The sequence below is a fragment of the Lontra canadensis genome, unplaced genomic scaffold (assembly GCF_010015895.1).
Source record: "Lontra canadensis isolate GAN:19392208 unplaced genomic scaffold, GSC_riverotter_1.0 scaffold131, whole genome shotgun sequence".
NCBI lineage: Eukaryota > Metazoa > Chordata > Mammalia > Carnivora > Mustelidae > Lontra > Lontra canadensis.
The window spans coordinates 3,839,901-3,856,032 of record NW_022631125.1 but is presented as its reverse complement, the minus strand read 5'-3'; the positions used below and the strand labels follow the sequence as shown (position 1 = coordinate 3,856,032).

General features: G+C 35.0%; 1 protein-coding gene across 13 annotated transcripts in view; it reads right to left on the bottom strand.

Annotated features, from left to right (window-relative positions):
* The window catches only part of KDM6A (lysine demethylase 6A), a 207,543-nt gene that overhangs the window by 141,896 nt on the left and 49,515 nt on the right, over positions 1-16,132 (bottom strand). The window lies entirely within an intron of this gene.

The following is a 16,132-nucleotide window of genomic DNA, read 5'->3' as shown; positions in this document are numbered from 1 at the left end:
TAATCTCCAGAGTAAGAATAATAGCTACCATTTATACTGAACAACTTTTTGTCATAACCTCTATCAGTTTAACCTACCATAAACTGCCTTTCAAGCATCTTCTCGTGATGTGCTTTAAGCCCACTCTAACTAGTCTTCATCTCACCCTCACTCGAATACATGTAAATGTACTCACTCTATTTCTTCCCTGAATAAAAAAATAACATACTATTTTAAGGATATTATTCTTTTTTTTGTAATCCCAGAGACTGCAAGAGAAAATGAACAATGGAAAGAACAGACTTCTGGAGTCTTAACAAATTCCAGTTCTCATTGGCTACAGGAGATCCTGGGGAACTATCCTCTCTGCCTCTCCGTTTTAATAACACTCAGAGGACAGACAAAAGGATTCAATTCAGAATACTTCTCTAAGCATTTACCACACTGCTTAGCATTCCATAGGTACTTAATAATTGCTTCTTTACTTTCTCCTTCGGTAAGTAAAAAGCACTCTTTCAGGATTATTTCAAGCTTCCCAAATAGTTTTGTCAAAAGTTACCTGCTAACAATTTACAATGTTCTTATGTGTTAGAATGTGTCCTGGAGTCACTAAAGAAAGAAATGTACAGGATTTCTCAAATCTCTGGGTACATTCCCAGATTTGGTACCTACAAAGAAAGGAACTAGAATAGTTTCTGTTACTAAATAATCCCTTTCACCATCACTTCAAGAGCATTTGATGCAAAGTACCCACTTAAAATGTTTTGAGTTTTACTCTTGTAAAATATAGGGCCTCTGATGGACAGTTTCAAAATGTATATCCTAAAATTTACCTATGCAAAGCACATACATACATACATACATACTCATCAAGTTTGGAGAAGCCAGCCTAAACAAGGCAAATTCTGGGATGACTTTACTATCCTTAAAGCCTGACATTTTACAAAGGGCTGTCTTCAGTTCTTACTCCACTCTTAGCTATCTACATGTGCATATGTACCAAATCACAACCATGAGAAACTATTCGTTCTGCTTCCCTATAATTAAAAGAGTCTGAATACTACACTGAAGTGTCAGAAATTACTATAATTTGGAGGCATGAAATTTCAAGATCCTATTTACGTCATATATAATCCTATCCGGCAGATGGTTAAGTGCACAAAAATACAATATATTTCAGTACTTTTTAATACCAGAGAAATTCACAAAATTACTGGGCTACACCATTACAATTCTTAATTTTACCTTAAATGAGTGACTTTAAAGCTAATGCCACTGTAAATTAAACACTCAATTAAAATAGTTATTTTTTTTCTTAAACTCTTAGTTATTTAGAAAACTTTCCTACTCCTCCCTGGTAATTTCTTATTGCTGATCAGCATTAAATTTATAAGCAAATACAGTTTCATAGTGAAAAAGGATTCAAGATATAAACATGAAAAAATGTAATGATTTAAGCAAAAAGATATATATATACTTCTGTATTACCACCATACCTTACCTCCACTACCATGATCACTTACTGCCTTATCTACCACTTCCCATAAAACAAAGGAACACATCTAAAATGAATACTATACATAACTCTGATTATCATAAAACATTAACATAAGGTAAAAACCAAAATGGGCAGATTTTAAATTCGCCTACTCATACAAGCTTCATTAACAAATTCAAAATAATTGCCAACAAAGCCAGCACGCACCTACGAGCTAATGTTGGTGGTCAAAGATGATGCTGATAGAGCCAAATACCAAATGAGATGAAGATGAGCAAAACGTCAGAATAAAGTTTCCAAGTGCCTTGTGTCACCATTTCATAGTGAAATTTCATGAATTTATTTGAAGTGTTTGAGGTAAATGCTGATATTAGATACAGGCAAATACTATTTTTTAAAGAGCATTTAAAGGAAAATAAATAACCGGAGATAATTTCCAATACTCTTAACTCATACAATAATCCAGAATGAGACGGTATTTTTAAAGTAACATTTTTAGTCAAAAGGCTAACTACAAACATAGAAGATAGTTTAGATTTAGAACAAAGTTTAGGAAACTTCTATAAAGCAAAAATGTTTACTGTTAAAATGGTTACTTTTATATTCTTGCTTTTTACTTGAATTGTGCACAAGTAAAATCATCCCCACGTGTACACACGTGTGGAGGAAGAAAAAGGACTAGAATATAAAACAAATGTTAAGAATAGAAAGTCATGTAGAAACTTTATTTTGTTATTTTTACTTCCCTATATTTTCTAGATTTTTCATAATTAACCTATAACATTTCTATTCTCATAAAAGTCATTTAAAGAATTATCATGATTTCCTCTAGGATTCACCCTACCTTCAATGTGAGGATAGTCAGAAATTTGCATTTAAATCATTTGTGTTTATATCAGCATCATTCAATAGAGCACTTTCTACAATGATAAAAATGTTCTATCATCTGTGTTGCCCAATAAGCTACCTACTAGACACATGTGGCTACTGAGCACTTAAAACATGGTTAGAAGTCAACAAGTCAATTTTTAAATTATTTCATTTTAATTTTTATTTCTATTTAAACAGACACATGTTAATGGGCAGAGTAGAGCTAGATGTTTTTTAAAGTTTAAAACTAATTGAATTTGATCCCTATGCTACATATTTCATATACATATACAAATTTCTGTTTATAAATGAAAAGCCTATAAAAATAATGAAGTATCCTGCGCTGGGGATGAACAATGCCTTTCACAAAAATCACTGTTACATCCTATGGTTGTTTATAGTTAGTGACATACACACCCATAATCCCTACCACCTACTGGAAAAAGCAATGAGAATGAAAATAAAGTTAATGGTTAAATACCAGAATCAAAGGAGAGTAAACTAAGATCCTCCCAGCTAGGTAGAGAACTTCAATGTCTTCCTCCCATTACAGTACCATTTTCCACAATGTTTAATATAATTTATGCTCAGTATCTGATTTTTATTATCTGAAAAATCAGTTATCTCAGAACAGTGATATTATCATTACCCTCTATTTCTAAACCTTGACAGATGAAGCTTAGAGCTTACGAACACAGACGTGTAACATGTGCTGTTTTAATGTTAACATTAAAAATGCTTAAACATTATAGTCTTGTATGATGAACTGGTCAGGGCTTACCTAAAACAGGACACTTGTTAATATTTTAGAATTGTTAAATATAGGCAACTTTTAAATAAATGATTTTTCTTCCAATTTAGGAGATTAGCTAAAATAGAGAAAATTAATGTAGATTTATTTATTTATTTATTTTGAAAATTAATGTAGATTTAAATACCCAATGATTTTAAACGAAAAACTTTTAGGTTGACTATAATAAAGACAAGCATGCAGTCCTGCCCTTAATTCTTAAAAGCCAGCCACAGATACACAAGATGGTTCAGCAGCCAGTTGACTTACAAAAGAGGATTGTAAGGGATTTAAGCAGACTACAGGTCAACATGTCATCCATGAAATATGGCTACTAAAAAAGCATTCATGACCCAAATTAATAAAGCATATTATACAAATCAACACCAATAATCAGCTTGCCAAGGTCTACTCTGACCAGATCTCTAACATTATCACAGGTTCTGAGTGCCACATTTTAACAGGTGGTAACATACAGAGGGCTACAATTTTGATGAAGGATGGAAAAACTGTATGAAAAATACTTTAACTAAGTTTAACTGGGGAGAATCATCAGGGATGCTAAAGCTTTACTCAAAAATTTAAAAAGTTGGGGCACCTGAGTGGCTCAGTGGGTTGGGCCTCTGCTTTCGGCTCGGGTCATGATCTCAGGGTCCTGGGATTGAGCCCCGCATCAGGCTCTCTGCTCAGACGGGAGCCTGGTTCCCTGCTCTCTCTCTCTCTCTCTGCCTGCCTCTCTGTCTGCTCGTGATCTCTGTCTGTCAAATAAATAAAATCTTTAAAAAAAAAAAATTAAAAAGTTGTCTCTTCAGAAATAAGATTATTTGCACTCTGCATAGCTCCAGGCATCAGACCAATGAATGGGTGTAACTTACAAGAAGTTTAATTCTGTTCAATCAAAAAAGAGGAAAACTTAAATATGCCAAAAATTAAATGGGCCATCTTTGGCTTGTATCTGTACAAAGGATTAAAGCATAAATTATTAAGCTATCTTAGTGGGAGCTAGAAAAGAGACTTCTTACTTTGGATCTAATTCTCAGCTGCAGGTTTTTTTCAAGATTTCTTGGGCTTCCACAATATAAGCATACAATGTCCAATATTATATATAATACATATCCACACACGAACACATATACATATCTCTCTCCTGACTTAATTTCAAGATTAGTTTATTCACTTTGAATTTCAATAATAAATTTCTAAAGAAATTCGGTATCTTGACCTGCTTCCCTCAAACCCTAAAAATGTTTGCATTGGTAAAGCTGATTACCTTTCCCAGAAATATGCCTCATAAATAATGACGATTCTTGCCCTTTCCTGACACTCCCAATGCCTTGGCCTGGCTGCTTTTCAAACTACCTAAGTCTAAATCATTTTTTGAAATTTCAACTCACCACATTTTTTTAGTATATGTGCTGCCGAAGCCAGCACTCACCACATTTTTTTAATGAGGGAAGTGTTACACACAAATATTATAATCTTAAGGCTTATTGGTTCTTTTTTTTTTTTTTTAAAGATTTTGTTTATTTATTTGACACACAGAGAAAGATCACAAGCAGGCAGAGGCAGGCAGAGAGAGAGGAGGAAGCAGGCTCCCTGCTGAGCAGAGAGCCCGATGCAAGGTTGGATCCCAGGACCCTGGGATCATGACCTGAGCCAGAAGGCAGAAGTTTTAACCCACTGAGCCACCCAGGCACCCCAAGGCTTATTGGTTCTTAATGACATATTTATCCCTGAACTTATATATATCAGACCTCCATACTTAATTTTGTTTACTATTTTTGAAAAGTTAAAATGTATACATCACCAATTCTAAAGGGTATAAAAGTGAAAAGTCTGTCTCCTAATCCTAACCCCAGCCACCCAGTTCCCTTTCCCAGAAGCAAAAAAAAATTTTTTAATTTTCTACTGTATTCAAGACCATTTTGTGCAGATGCAAGCAGATATATTTTTCCTACCTTAGTATTAATATTTACATATTTATATAAACATTGTTTTCCAACTTGCTTCAGATTCTAGGTGACCCTGATATCCTTTCTCTTCTCTTTCTCTGTTAACAGAACCCCTAAGCTTAATTAGACATGTTTTTACTGAATAAATAGTGGGATTCCCTGCCATCCTTGTAGGTGTAGCCTGATGATTAAACTCTGGCCAATGGCAAACAGAGAGCACACACTGCTTCAACTCCTACTTCCCCTAGCTGGAAGCACCTAAATGTCAGTCAGAAGCCAAAGCTGACGATGGAACATAGGAAAACAGAAAACCTAAGTTCTTAGAACAGTGGATTTCTAGAGCAGCCTGGAACTGTCCCTAAGAATTATTTAAACAAATAAATGAGTATGCAGCCATCTTTCCTTATTTAAAACAAAAACGAGAGCAATAATATCCCAGTCACCTAATGAAATAATCATTAACACACACAAAAAGGATGAAAGAGGGATGCATGGTTAAGCAAGTGTCCAACTCTTGATCTCAGCTCAGGTCTTCATCTCAGGATTCTGAGTTCAAGTTCCATGTTGGAGGTCCATACTGGGCAAGAGGCCTACTTTGAAAAGGGTGATGGCGGGGCGGGGGGGTGGGGGAGCACCTGGGTGGCTCAGTCGGTTAAGTGTCTGCCTTCAGTTCAGGTCATGATCCCAGGGTTCTGGGATCAAATTCTGCTTGGGCTCTGTGCTCAGCAGGAAGTCTGCTTCTCCTTCTGTCTCTACCCCCGCCCTGCTCCTACACCCTCTCGCACGTGCTCGCTCTCTCTCTCTCTCTCTCATAAATAAAGATTTTTTAAAAAGATGAAGAAAAAAGGAAAAAGAAATCTAGTTAACTGTCACCCATACTTAACATTTTAGAGAAGATACAAGAACTCATACATCTGTTACCGTACCCTATCTCCCTCTCTCCAATTTCCAACATGTTTTGCATCACAATAAAGTCAGTATAATAAAATTTAAGCATTTCAGTCTTGCTCCTGGATTTCTCAGCCTCTCTGGACCTATTACTCTTTCAGTGGATGTGCTGGATGCTAATGAGTAAGCAAGCATCATGCAAGATACTATCATGGCATTCTACATACCATTCTTTTCAAATAAACTTTTAAAAATACTTTGCTATTGTAAAATATTCTTACCAAATTATACTCTGAAATCAAAACTGGGTAATTTAATAAGTAAAGTATTGATAGCTAATATGAGTCCTTGATATGTACCAGGCATGATTCTAAGCACTCTACATATATTCATTTACTCCTCACAATTTCTCTGTGAAATAGAGACACCCTACTTCACAGACAGAAAGAAAAACTGAGCCATAGAGAAAACAAATACTGCATCCAAGGTCACAGTCACTAATTAGGAGAGGCTGGTTTCAAACAGTACCTGGAGTTCCAAAGCCTCTAAAGCAGTTAGCTGTTCAACTCAAGCCATGCCTAGGGACCCAAAAGTCATTTCCAATAAAGGACACCCCATAATCAACTCTCCCTCTTATACTCCCACAAACTAGCTCCCTCCACACCAAGCAGAACAGCATTAAAATCACCACTTCCTGGTCCCGCACATGCCACAGAAAGATTGAGCCTCACAGTACTTTACCAAATTTTCTTACCTTGCTTTATTTTAAATCATATAAAAAGCAACATTAAAATAAACACACGTACAACCCAAACAAACAAACAGAAACCAAGTTCCCATATTCAAAAGCCACTTGTAGCAGAAGAGCACTACTGTTCATATATATAAAGGATAATATACCAGTTCAGACAACATGTGGAAAACATATGGAAAATGTTATACAGTTTTACCCTGCTTTTTGTATCTTCTACATTATATCTCCTTAGTTCACCTTGTGTTCTTATTGCTCTCTTTAGTATATTTGGCAAAGAAAGGCCAAATACAGCTGCAATAAAAATAAAGCACACTAGGCCATACTATCTGAACTGTCAACAAGTTGCTTGATTACTATTAACTCTAAAACCTTTATTTTATGCAAGCAGCCAAATGGACTAATGATTTCTACATTCACACATGGACACACAGATACCCACCCCGAGGGCCAATATTAAATTTTTAAAAAGCTATTGTGTCAAAACACCTGTTATTTTACAAATAATTTTTTTCTGTATCATACCAAATACAACACCATGCAGATGGGGTACAGTCAAGTTATTTATAAAGCCTCATTCAAATCAAGCATGTGTATTAAGTCTTGAATAATCTTTAAAATGATTTACTTCTAAAATCTGAAGGTTAAGTAAAGTATGAGATAGAATTTCAGCAAAGTGATTTCTGTGAATAAACCCCAGAGTAATCCCATGATTTCCCATATAAAGCAGTAGGCATTACAGCTTACATTTTGCCTCATTTGCTTGCTACTCCACAGGATCTATTATTTATCTAGAGGAATAAAGAGACAACCTTACATGCAATCACTCCCCCTGTCATTTCAGCTATATACATTTAATTCAGATTTCAAAAAAAATACAAATAGGAAGAAAGCCAGCTACAACAAAAATAAGTAGGCCAAATCTGCATAAAGGTGTAAAAAAAAAAAAACTTTATCTATTATACCTGCTATAACCTGGATACTTGCTATAATATACACAGTTCAAGTTAACATCTTTGGTAGTAAAGTATGCATTCATTTGTTTCATATGCATTTGTCAAATAATCATAAATCCACAAAGAATGAAATGACCAAGCGCTCCACTGGGGTAAGGAAAGAGGAGACATTACATTTATCAGCACAAATTCCACTGAAAATCATCTGTTTTGCATTCTACAGTTTCTAATATGTAGAGGGACTTAGATTTAATTACTAAATAAATGAACAACCCTAAAACTAGAGAAACTGCAACACAGTAAAGGCCCCTCCCCCAAAAGATAGTGCTTTAAAAAAAAAAACTTTTTAATCAGTCTGAATACACCCTTCCAGACTTTCCTCTATGCATGCATACAAATAGTTTATATAAAACTGCATACAAAGATTTGTACTATTTCCTTCATTCAATATATTACCTGCTTACTGTGTCAAAACATACAGATCTGCATCAAAATTAACAACTCATACATTTTACTGAACAGCTGAACCGCAATTTGTTTCTACTGAAGAGTAACTGGTTGTTAACCAAGTTCTTATTACCCAATGAATATAATCTGGCAAATTTATTTCTTTAGGATAAATTCCTCACGAACAGAAAGCACAATTTAAGCCTTAATAATCCCACCAGCAAGCTGAACCAATGTAATCTTCCAAAAGTGCTCATTTTCAGTTGATTACTTTTTTCCAAATATTTACTAGCTAAATTTATTATTTCTTTCATGAACTATCAACCTGTTCATAGACTGTACACATTTCTCTATTGGATTATGAACAGTTTTTCCTAAATGATTTGTTGGATGTTATTTCTATGAAAAAGACTTTTACATATAATGTTATTGCAGAATATCTCTTCCCAGTTTCCATCTGCCTATGAATTCTTCACCATGTTTTTGATGTAAAAGGTTCCCTATTTTCTCAAAACCAACCACCACTTCCTTCACAGTATATACGTTAAGCTCAGAATTAGAAAATCCCCAGCTCCCTGACCCAATAAACATGCACCAATATTTTCTTCTTTTGTCAAGAAAGAACCTAACTAATTATATTTTCTTTCCTGTGTAATTTTAGACCTGCCCAGCAGGATTTAGGATCTGGAATTCCCTCCCTCCCTTATCAAACTAAAAAACATACATATACCTCCATTTCTGAGATTCATATTCCTTTATTTTTTTAAAGATTTTATTTATGTGACAGAGAGAAAGACATCGAGAGACAGAACACAAGCAAGGGGAGCAGGAGAGGGAGAAGCAGGCTTCCCACTGAGCAGGGAGCCAAACGCAAGGCTTGAACCCAGGACCCTGGGATCATGACCTGAGCAGGAGGAGGCAGGGGCTTAATGACTGAGCCACCCAGGTGCCCCTGAGATTCATATTCTACATCGAACATTCTCTAACACAAGTACTGGGAATGTGTAACAGGGCTGCTGAAAGAGATGTAGCCTCAGCCTCTGGGGCTGCCAGGCAAAAATCAGCCAGGGTGCCAGGGCAGCCGCAACCAATCAACCAGAGCCACTGTTTATGTACCATCATCAATCTTAAGCGCCTTCAATACTTTCTCCTGGTCATTAGTACAAACTATTTTTCCATGTATGCCATAAAAGAAAAAGGGTTAAGGCTTCAAGCAGCCTGGACACAACTACTCTGCTAAAAACTAAAAAAGGTTGGACTAAACCAAAAATGACTTTAGACTTCTATATCTACACATACAAAAACCTATGCCAGATGGATTGAAGACCTAAATGTAAAAAAGTAAACTTATCTAAACCTTTAAGAAGAAAACAGCAAAATGTCTTTGATATTAGCATAGGTTAGGAATGCTTTAAAAATAGACCAAAACAGGGACGCCTGGATGGCTCAGTGGGTTAAGCCTCTGCCTTCGGCTCAGGTAGTGATCTAAGGGTCCTGGGATCAAGCCCCACATCAGGCTTTCTGCACAGCAGGGAGCCTGTTTCCCCCTCTCTCTCTGCCTGCTTCTCTGCCTACTTGTGATCTCTCTCTTTCTCTGTTGAATAAATAAATAAAATCTTAAAAAAAAAAAAGACCAAAATAAAAATAAATAAATAATAAAATAAAAATAAAAATAGACCCAAAAAAAAGCATGTCATGAAAAAGAGGTTAAAGGTTAATTCAACGACATCAATGTTTGGGACTTTAGTTTATAAAATACACACACAACACTACTATGAAGGCAAGTCATAAATTGGGAAAATACACTTTTCAACACATATAGTGAGAAACCATTCACATTCAGAATATACAGAACTAAGAATCAGTAACATTCAAAAAAATTACTAAGAAAAATTTGGTCTGCCACTGTGATCTGTTAAGAATGAGCATTAAAGCAAAATACAATCATATTATTTGCTGACTGTAAAGATCAAGGAACAGGTGCATTACCCACTCCTTAGATATTTCACAACGGTTCATTTCTATTAAACCACTAAAAGGTAACCTTGCTCTAGCCTATCATAACTATAAATTTTTCCACTCAGGGATTGAAAGAATAAAAGTAATAAAGTATCAAGCAATTCAGTATATCCTATTATTAGTGGCTCTTTTAGCAATCTGTTCCATTAATTTGAAAAAGTTCATCTGAAAAACCAGTTCTAAGAGCATATTGTACCAAAAATCTGTATTTAAAAGAAAACTACCTGAACATTAAATACTCTTTTAAAATATTTTTACATAAAATATGAAAATTGACCATCCAAATACCATTTCAACTTAGTTTAAGTCTCTAGAAAGCTCGTATTTAAATTTTTATTTGAAATCAGTGAAATAAAGTATGAACGCATCAGTCTCAGGAGAAACCTTAAATCTAGTTTCTCTACACAAGACACACATTTGAAGTACTACAATGACATATTAATTAACATTTCAATCTTTCATGCTATAAGGATTTTCGAGGTTTAAAATTCTGAGATCTTTGGACTTCTGCTTGCAGGCAAGATGCAGTAAAAATGGACCAAATTTATTCCGAATGAAGTAACTAAAAAACAAGAGAAAATGTGTGAAACAAATGTTTTCAGACGTTGGATATATGAGAATGCATGACAGTAATCTTTGAGAAAGGGAAAACAAAGGCTCTAAGCCCTAAAATTACCTCAAGCCTACTGCCTAGAAAGACGTTTAGGCTGCACACAGGCATAGGAAATTTTCTTGCCTGAATTAATGTAAGCTAGAATAAAGTGGAACAACATCTTTACAGTTATTGAAAGGAAAATAAATTTGTCAACTTACAATTCTATAATCAGCAAAACCAGCCTTCAAAAAAAAGGGCGAAAGTACACTTTTCCAGATATGCAAAAACTGAAAAGAATTCAACACTAGCAGACCTACAGTCTAAGAAATGTTTAAAAAAAAAAAATTTAAGAAGTTAAGTTATACCAGATGAAATATTGATGCAGAACACAAAACAAAGACTACTGGAAATGGTAACTGCATGGGCAATTACAGAAGACATTTTTCTTATTTTTTTTCTTTAATGGCTCCTTAAAGCACAACTGATCCAAAAATATCTCACTAATAAGCAAGTTTAACAAGGTCACAGATATAAGATCAATATACAGAAACTAAAATCGCATTTCTACACCCTAACAATATATAATTAGAAACAAAATTTTTTAAAAATACCATTTATAATAGCTCCAAAAATATGAACTACAGTTATAACTCCTATCAAAGTACATGTAGCAGAATCCGTATGCTGAAAACTACAAAACACTAATGAAAAAATTCTAAGATGACCCAAATACATGATACTGTAAGAGATACTGTGTTCATCAATCAGAAGATTCAATAGCATTAAAATAACTCTTCCCAAACTAATTTACAGATTTAATGCAATTCTAATAAAAATTTCAGCAGGATTTTTCTGTAGATACAGATGAAATGGTCATCAAATTTAAATGTAAAAACAAAGAAAGTGGGAAAGTCAGAATAATTCTGGAAAAGAATGAAGTTGAAGGACTATGACTTAATTATAAGACCCATTATAAAACTACAGAAATCAATTAAAACCAGAGATATCACTACATACCTATTTGAATGGCTAAAAAAATTCTAACTTTATTGAGATAAACTGACATATAAACATTGTGTTAACTTTATGGTTTATGATGTGATGGTCTGATATATGTATATATTGTGAGATGATTGCCACAATAAGGTTAGCAAATTCATCCAATACTTCATATAGTTACACACGTGTGAAGAGAACATTTAAGATCTACTGACTAAGCAGCTCTCAAGAATAAAATACAGTATTGTTAACTAAAAATCACCATGCTCTACATTAGATTCCTCCGAATTTACCCATTTACAAGTAAGTTTGTACCTTTTGATCAACATTTCCCCTGACAAACACCAATCTACTCTCTGCTTATACGAGTTCTACTTCTTTCAATTCCACATAGTTATAGTGAGATCATACAGTACTTGTCTTTCCACTTTTCGACTTAATTCATTAGCGTAATGCCCTCAAGGTTCATGAAATTTTTTTAAATGGGACAATGCCAAGGGTTAATGAGTGTGCAGAACAACTGGAACTCTTCACACACTGCCAGTGAGAATGCAAAATGGTACAGTCGCTTTAAAACACAATTTGACAATTAAGTATAAAGTTAAACATACATGACCATGACCCAGCAATCTCACTCCTAAGTATTTTACCCTAAAGTGAAAACTGATGTTCATACCAAAACCTATACATATATACCAAAACCTGTTTATATAGCATCTTTATTCATAGTTTCAATGAAAACTGGAAACAATTCAAATATCCTTCAACGGGTAAATGGATAAACAAACTATAGTACATCTATATAATGGAATTCTATTTATCAAAATAAGAGAATAGACTACTGATATAGCATGGATGAATCTTGAAGGTATTATGCTGAATAAAAGAAGCCAGTATCAAAGGACCACATAGTGTATACATTTGTCAAAATTCATCCAACACGTAAAATAAGTGAAATTAAATATATGTAAATTTTACCTTAAAGCTTATTTTTTAAGAGAGGCTATTTATAAAATAGCTATTTAAAGGGGCACCTGGGTGGCTCAGTCGGTTAAGCATACAACTCAATTTTGGCTTCAGTCATCATGATCTCAGGGTTGTGAAATCAAGCTCCCTGCTGTGATCTGCGCTGGGCATGGGGCCAGTTTAGGATTCGCTCTCCCTCTGCCCCTCCCCATGCTCACTTAACGCACACGTGGCCCGTGCTCTTTCTCTCTCTCAAAAAAAAAAAAAAGATTTAGAAGCAACAGTAACAATGTGTTACAGGGTTTATAACTTATGTATAAGTAAAATGTATGGCAATCACCCAAAAGACTAAAATGGGAACAATGGAAGTACATTCTTGTTAAGGTCCATACTTCCCATGATATAGTATAATATAATTTTAAGGTAGACTGTGACAAGTTAAAGTTAAAATTAAGAAATTCGGGTGCCTGGGTGGCTCAGTCATTAAGCATCTGCCTTCAGGTCAGATCATGATCCCAGGGTCCTGGGGTGGGATTAAGTCCCGTATCTGGCTCCCTGCTCTGCCTCTTTCTCCCTGCCTTTTCTCTGTCTCTCATGAATAAATAAATAAAACCTTTAAAAATAAAAAAAAATAAGATTAAATTAAGAAATTACTAGAACTGGTAAGTGTAATATTCAAGCTCAAGATACAATGTCAACATATTCCTATATACCAGCAGTGAATAACTGAAATCTGAAACTTAAAAAAATACCACTTACGATAATAGTACCCCCAAAAAACGAAATACTTAGGTATAAATCTAACAAAATATGTGTGTGATCTGTGTGCGGAAACAAAACACTGATTAAAGAAACCGAAGAACACCAAAATAATCAGAGAAAGACACCAGTTCACAAAATAGGAAAAATTACTAATATATCAATTCTCCCTAATTGATATAGATTCAATGCAATCCCACTCAAAATCCCAGCAAGCTCCTTTGTATGTATTGACAAAGTGATCTAAAAGTTATGTGCAAAGGAAAGGAACTAGAATATACAAAATAATTCTGGAAAAGAATAAAGTCAGAGGATTCATATTACCCAATTCCAAGACAACAGAGTAAGCTACTCTAATCAAGACAGTGTGGTACTGGAGAAAAGAGAAACATAGATCAATGGAACAAAATAGAGAATCAACAGGCAGAACCACACCAATACAGGCAACTGGTTTTTGACAAGGTGAAAAGGCAATTCAATAGAAAAAGGACTGTCTTTTCAACAAATGGTGGTGGAAAAATTGAAAGCCCACATGCAAAACAACACATAAACCTCAATACATACTTCAGGAGATTATAAAATAAAGACATATTCAGATCTATAAATAAAGCCGACACACATACAGAAAAGAAAATTATTTCAAAAGGAAGGTAAGGGATGCAAGGAAGGAATGAGAAGGAAATAAAATCTTACACATGTAGGTGACAACCTTAACAGTAATATTTTATATTTAAAACATACAGAGAATACATACAATGATAGAATAAAGGAGGGGAGGAGGGTAGAGGTTCCAAGAATCTTACATTGCCCAAGAAAAGGGAGGATGTACCAATCAGACTTTAGTAAGTCAAGAATACATGCTTTGGGACCACCTGGGTGGTTTGGTAGGTTAGGCAGCTGACTCCTGATTTTGGCTCGTAAGATCTCAGGGTCCTCGGAAGGAGCCCTACATAGGGCTCTGCATTCAGCAAAGTCTCCACACTCTGGGGAGTTGGCATGAGGATTTTCTTTCTCCCTCTCACTCTCCCCCTCCCCCAACTCACCCTAGTGCTTACTCTCTAAAAATAATATAAATAAATCTTAAGAAAAAAAATGTTGAAACTCCCCCAAAGCAGCTGTTTTAAAAGTGTGGTTCATGGACAATTGGGGGAGTCTCCTACATCCTTTCAGGAGGTCTGCTGAGTCAAAGTTATTTTCATTGTAATACTAAGATGTTATTTCTCTTTTTGACTCTGCTGACATTTATCCTGATGATATAAAATTAATGGTTAGTAAAACTGCTGGCAATTTAGCAGGAATTAAGCCAGAGGCATCAAACTGAACCAGAAATTATCATATTCTTCACCACCAAACAAGTATAGTTTTTTCTTGTTGTTAATGCCAGTTTCAACTTAAGAATATCCTTGATGAAACAGTAAAAGTCCTTTTATTAAACGTCAACCCCTGAGTACACACTGTTTGAATAATGTGTATGGCAAAATCCGAAATACAGGTAAAGCACTTCTGCTCCAGGGGCACCTGGGTGGCTCAGTCCCTTAAGAGTGGTTAAGCCTCTGCCTTCAGCTGAAGTCGTGATCCCAGCGTCCTGGACCAGGCTCAGTGCTCATTGGGGAGTTTGCTTCTCCCTCTCCCTCTGATCCTGCTCATGCTCTCGTGCTCTCTTTCTCTCTCTCTTTCGCTCTCTCTTTCTCTCTCTCTGATAAATAAAATCTTTAAAATAAATAAATAAATAAAGCAAGCATTTCTGTTCCATACTGAACTCTCGTGCTCTAATAAATAAAATCGTTTAAATAAATAAATAAATAAAGCAAGCAAGCATTTCTGCTCCATACTGAAGTACAGTGGCCATATTGTGGGAAAGTACATATGAGATTGTTTTTAAGTTGTAAACTGAACTGGCCTCTTTTCACAGAACAATGACTAACAAACTATGCTTACTCTGACTTAGGTATCTGGAAGACATCTTCTTGAAGACAAATGAAATGAGTCTGCCATTTCAAGAGAAGCAAGTAATAGTAATCTCCTGCTGACAATCAAACTTGAGATTTCAAGCACAAATCAGAATTTGGGAAAACTTAAATCGACCACCACTGTGAGCTTGACAGCTTCCCAAAATTTAAAGGCTTTTCTGGTATGATTGATGGTAGTTAACAAGAACAAAAAATTAACAAATTTAATTTGTTGATACTGTAATATGTTTCTTGACACTGGAGTAACTGGTAGTGCTCTCCTGTTCCTTTTTTCATGCTTGCCTAACTGCCCTAAACCATGTTACTACATGTTTCTCCAATCCTTAAAAACATCTTTTGCCTACTGTTCAAAGGTTATAGCATCTTTTTCTTATCTGCAAAACCTGAAACAAATCTTACAATGACACACCCTCATCCTTAGAAAGAAAAAGAACTCAGTATACCATCACCAACTCACTCCTACTCCCAAAGCCTAAGACAGTATCATTAAGTCATGAAAGGTTATAAATCAACAATATACAGTAATTCATGACATAGCCTAAGTAATAGGTTACTGTGAGTAGATCAACAAAACCCATTCTTCTTTACAGACAAATCAGATCTTGGGTTAACTAGTTCCTTTACTGCTAAAACCTGATAAAGGTAGAATGTTGGTTGTGTTACCAACACCACCAATCATGGTAAAAGTCCTAC